We start from the raw sequence: 6,369 nt of genomic DNA, 5'->3' as shown, positions 1-6,369 counted from the left end.
TGTGTGTCCAGGAACTCACAAAATCACTGTGGAATGACTCTGTGTGAATCACAAGAAATGAAGAGGAAAATAGCTAAAATATTCACATGGGCAGTAGGCTTTTACAATTCATTTTATCTTTCCCCAACTGCTCTACAATACATCCTTTATCGAGGTAATACGCTAAACTATAAACCATTGTATCAAAGCCATCCATAGCCACTGAGTAAATTCAGGAAATGGTAGCTGTTTTTTAGCTTAAGGCCAGTCACAGTCATCGTCAGGTGCCATGCGAACACACTGGACCGGGAAGTGGAAGAATTTGATGGCATCGGAGTTGCCCTGGAAAATGGCTGAGAAATGTATCTTAAAATGTATCACCATTACCTATCTATCCGTTCATCTCTATCCATCATCTCCCTTTTTAAAAAAAAAAAAAAAAATGTTCATGTATTCACTTTGAGAGAGAGAGCACGCGCGCCCAGGAGCAGGGGAGGGGTAGAGAGAGACAAGCCCAAGCAGACTCCTTGCTGTCAGTACAGAGCCTGATGCGGGGCTCTATCCCACAAACCATGAGATCGTGACATGAGCCAGAATCAGGAATCCAGACGTTTAACCGCCTGAGCCCCCCGGGAGCCCCTCCCTTTGTCTTAATTCCAAAGAACAAATAACTTACCCCTCTTGGGCACTTACAGCGTTCCCCTGCTGAACTGGAATCATTGAATTGGATCCCAGGACAGCCCTAGGAGGGAATCATTATAGCTGCCCGCACTTCCTGTGACACACGCAAGGCTGCCGAGTCAGCAAGTGTCAGAACCAGGATTTGCATCCAGGCAGTGTCTGTCCATTTCTCCCCAGGCAGCCACCCCGGTCAGCCCTGGCCACTTCTGCCTCTCCAGGACAGCGTTCGGCATCACCCTTGGCACCTAGAAGGCACCCAGCACAATCAGCCATGCTCATGAGGCTATCGTTACTAGGTACTCCTTGTTCATCGTTACATCAACATCCACAGATTATCGTGCCCAGTTGGTTTGTCTCCTGCTTGAAAGATTGGAGGAATCATTCAATTGGGAGATTGCTAAAAAGAGAAGGAACCATTCCATTGCAAGATTGCCGCTGTATCAAAATGTACTCAACGATGGGAAATGTAGGGGCATACTTGTATGAGGGATTTCAAGGAGAATCTTCCAGAAAATCTACAAATCAGAAAATAATCACAAGTTGGGGAAGAGATAATATTATACAACCGATTCTTCTGTGTGGGGGCTTTCCTTTTCTCCAGGGACGTCTGCTATGAAATTCAACGGGAATGTTGTGGTCAAAATCTACAATAGATCTCGCCTAACATGCTTTATGAAGGTAAAGTCCAAAGTCTTTAAATAGGACTGGAAAGTCCTTCTTACTCTGTCCTCACCTTCCTTGCCAATTTCTTCCCGCCCCATCCTAAACCATTCGCAATCCACCATTGCCCCCACACATCCAAACCAAATCACACTCACTGACTTATGCCTTGCTGACTGCGCACTTTTCTTTCTTTCTTTTTTACATTTTTTTAACGTTTATTTATTTTTGAGAGATAGAGAGAGAGAGAGAAAGAGAGACAGAGACAGAGCATGAGTGGGGGAGGAACAGAGAGCAAGAGGGAGATGCAGAATCCGAAGCAGGCTCCAGGCTCTGAGCTGTCAGCACAGAGCCCAACACAGGGCTCAAACTCACGAACCATGAGATCATGACCTGAGCCAAGGTCGGACGCTTAACCACCTGAGCCACCCAGGTGCCCCTTTGCCGACTTTTCTAGCTACCAATGGTACTGATCCCCCAGCCCACAGTGGAAACATGACCTTCTCTGTAAAGAGGCCCAGACCCTCAGCCCTCTGAAGAGGGCCCCTCATTCTCTCCTTCTTCGAGGTCATTTTGCAGAGCATCCTTTTCCCAAATACTAAACTAATACCCCAAACAGAGCATGAACTCCTCCAGCCTGGGGAGCTTCAGGAGCAAGGTCTGAGTCTGGGGCATCCTCAGCACCCGGCATAGGCTTTGGCACAACCGTGATGCTCCTTAAGGGTCTGCTGAATTGCTATTTGGAGGGTCGGATCAGTGAAGCAGCACTGATAGCCCAGCTGAGTTAAGTGAGGCAAAATGGGGAATTTATCATAAAAATGGTGAGAAGTCTCACGAGGCTGAAAAAGGGAGCTCTAGTAGATTTCAGGAATGGCTGGAGGGAAGGATAGGATGCTTTCATCCATCTTGGCTCCTGTCTATGTTTGGTCATTCTTTTCCCCTCCTCCCCCTCCTCCTTCCTTTCCCTCTATTTCTCTCTCTCTCTCTCTCTCCTTCCCTTTGTTTTCTGTGCCCACTTGGTAAGAATATGCAGCCATTGCCACTTGAGTCAAAATCTTACGGACTCAGACACTGTTCCGGGCTTCCTCCACAAAACTGTGCCCTGGCTCTCAGTTCCTATCCCCAAATTCCTAGGGTAAGACTTTGGTGTATTTCAGGTCAGATGACCAACGCTGAAACAATAAAGTAGCCAGGGGACAGAGTAGCATTCTACCACTCAGGTGGATCCTACAATAGCAACGAGGATCTGGGGAGCCAGGTGGGCAGTTAGCAGGAAGAGGTGGTGAGGATCAAGTCACAGACATGCCCTGTGCATGTGCAGATGTACACACACACACACACACACATACACAACCCAAAACATAGTAGGTCTACCAAGATACTGGTTGAACTAGTAGTTGTATGTGTATATATACACATATATTTATACAACTACATATATATACATATATACACACATATATACATATATATACACATATATATACATATATATACACACACACATATATATATGTATATGTATATATACATATATATATATATATATATACAGTCCCAAGCAGACTTTTATATATATATGTGTGTATATGTATATATATACCCATATTTATTACTACAGATTATATACATATAAATACATATATTAATACACATATATATGTGTATATATACGTGTATATATATATACACAATCCCAAGCATACGTATATATATATGTGTATATATATACATATATGTGTATATATATATACCCATATTTATTACTACAGATTATATATATATAAATATATATATTAATATATAAATATATATGTTAATACACATATATACATATATATGCACACATATATATACACGTATATATATACACAATCCCAAGCAGACTTATATATATATGTGTATATATATGTGTATATATTATATATACCCATATTTATTACTACAGATTATATATATATTAATATATATATAATACACATATATACATACATATATACACACATATATATATACATATAAATATACACAGTCCCAAGTATACGTATATATATATATATACATATATATACCCATATTTATTACTACAGATTATATATATATTAATGTATAAATATATATTAATACACATATGTATACATACATATATATACACACATATATATACATATATATATACACAATCCCAAGCATATGTATATATACACCCATATTTATTAATACAGATTTTATATATATATTAATATATATAAATACACATATATACATATATATACATATACGTATATATATACACAATCCCAAGCATATGTATATATACACCCATATTTATTAATACAGATTTCACTATTGAGGAATACATATTCATAATAGTGGCTTCTGTCCCAAAAAAAAAAAAAAACCCTCTGCTACGTCCACCCTCAAGAGAAGGAGAAATAATTTTCACGGGGGTTCAGATGCCTGCCAGGGTCAAAACACTCTGTCATCCTGAACAAAACGTTTTAGGGTATTTGCTTTAATGAAGAGCCCCGGCTTACCGCCTTCCCCACAGCGTTTGATCTTGCATTTGGGGTGTGGGAGGTCACACAGCATGTTTTTGCCCTTGATGTTGGCTCGGCCTCCCAGCGGCGGGATGCAGAAGGACGATAAAGGATGAGGACCAAGGCCTCCATTAAGACTCTGGCCGGTTTCCTTCGCTGCCCTCTCTCGGCGGGCGGTCCCGCAGCTCCCTTCCATCCAGAGCAAAAAGGAAATGGTTAGTTTTCAAAGGAGGGTCTGTGTTTCAACGGCCTTGGCGATCTGGAATTTGCTCCTGCAGGGGTGCGGGGGCCCGCGTCCCTCGGTGTCACGGTGACCGCTGCAAGCCCCCCGAGCCACGCTGGCTGGGTCCACGTCTGCCTTCTTCCATTCACTAGCTTGGACGGGCTACTTCACTTCCCCGTGCCTTAGTTTACCATAAAAGGAGCGCGATACCGGTCCCCAGCCAGCCGGCTCACCCAGGAACCTGAATAAATGACCGCGAGGGCGACAACATTGTGCCTGGAGCACAGGGAAGCCCCGTCTCAGGGACGGAGCCATGTCCCCGCTCCCCCTGCTGTCCCTGGACAACCTTCTTCCAGAATCCAGCGCTCCCACCCGAGCCTCCGTGCTGCCGGCTTCCGGGACGTGCGGCCACGCAGCCCGGCCTCCTGCTCAGACGCCCCGGCCGCGTGCGCCTCTCACCCTGGACCTCGCACCTGACCTTCTCCACCTTCTCTTCCGGCTCTCGCGCTCCCACTGCCTTCCCGGTAGAGCCATGGCCGTCTCCGTCCCCCTCGCCCCAGCGTGGGCACACACACAGCACATACACACAAAATATATCACACACACACGCACACTCAGGCCCTTCCCCTCCGATGCCCGCGAGGGACGCTTCCCACTGAAAGAGCATTCGGCAGGGGCTGAATCTTCTTCCCGGAGAAGAAGCGTCTCGAGCTCAGCGGTGCTATGTCACCGTCCTTCTTTCTGTCCAGCAGCTGGGCTCACAGGGAAGCCCACGCCCTCCTTCCTGCTTTCTCAGCCCCTGGGGACCGGGGACTGGCTTCGTCTCCCTCCACGGTGCCAGGCCTCAGCCGGGGCCCAGCCACCCTCAGAGGTTAGGGGGCGGGGGGGAGACTTTCTCCTCACTCCACAGAATTTACACACCCTGCTGGGAAGCTTATGCACTTGGATAATTTCACAGACTCTGCCTTTCCCGAAAGTAACACCCTCTCTTGCCCCCCACGTGCTTTTGATGGGTATTGACCTTGCACACGCATCACTAACTGGTTCTCCAGGGTCGTCCCACCCGGAACCAACTATTTCCTGCTTCCACGCTTGGGGCCCCAATAATTCAGAAGAACTGGGGCTCAACCTCAGGATTTCCCACTGCCACAGCATGCCGCGTCCAGAGTGTTATCTGTAAGGGGCGAGGGAGCCGGGGTCGATTGCGGTCACAGCACCGGCTAGAGGCTGGATACAAGCTATTCCATTTATCGAATTCTCTCCAAGAAGTGGCTGGGCAGAGTTGTACAACTTCTGTTTCAAATCCACGTCTGTGTGTGTATCTATCTATGCATCTATCTATCACCTATTTATTATCTCTATCCATCATCTATCATCTATCTATCTATTATCAACCTATCATCTCATCTATCCACCTATCATCTATCTTCTGATAAATTTTATTCTGTAACACTTTTGTTCCACTTGTTTCTATCTATCTATGTCCCTAGTCTGTCTGTCTGTCTGTCTGTCTGTCTGTCTGTCTGTCTCTCCATACACTTTTTCACACTGGGTTCCAGTAAATGCATTTCTTGCCATGGATTGAGGTCAAAATTTCACAATTCCGAAGGTTTTTGCAAGTTTACTTTCTTGTCTAAGAAGTAAGGTTAAAACCTAATACAAACAGCTTTTGCAATCTTGGCGTAATACACAAGGAAGCGTTCTTGTGAGGTCCGAATGGAATGTGTAACCAAAAATCTGTAAAGTCTAATTTCTCGAAAGCAGGCTGTTTACTGCAATAAAAAATTGGCATCGATGTCACTCAGTTCCAGCTTTGTACTCCTACTTTTCTTGTGTTCCTTATAACTGTCTGATAAACCCAGAGTGGCTTTGGGGAAAGGAAATCAGGTGGCAGGGAATACAAGGCATGAAACAGACCTGAAAGCCATTGGGGACACCCGTGTCACACACAGGCTGGGGACAAGATCTGCCAAGTAGGGTGACCCTGAAACCCAGGCCTGGAGAGCTTTAATAAGAGCTGAATCGACAAGACACAGGCTGACACGTGCATGGATGAATTATAAATGGTCTTTAAAGCTGGGTCACCAGGAGTGAGGCTCCCCCGGCCAATGGCCACCGTGAATGCTTGAAACAAATGACTTTCAGGTGGATGGAAAGGATAGCAGAAGGCTGTGAATTCAAAGTGAGCCTCTCAGAAAGGAATTGAGGTCCAGAGATGGGAAAGGAACTGCCCAAGATCACAGAGTGACTTCGTGTGAGGAGTCAGATTAGCTCCCAGACCCATCC

Source organism: Leopardus geoffroyi, chromosome B3, assembly GCF_018350155.1.
Source record: "Leopardus geoffroyi isolate Oge1 chromosome B3, O.geoffroyi_Oge1_pat1.0, whole genome shotgun sequence".
NCBI classification, from domain to species: domain Eukaryota; kingdom Metazoa; phylum Chordata; class Mammalia; order Carnivora; family Felidae; genus Leopardus; species Leopardus geoffroyi.
The sequence above is the reverse complement of the archived record's forward strand: the minus strand, read 5'-3'. Positions refer to the sequence as shown.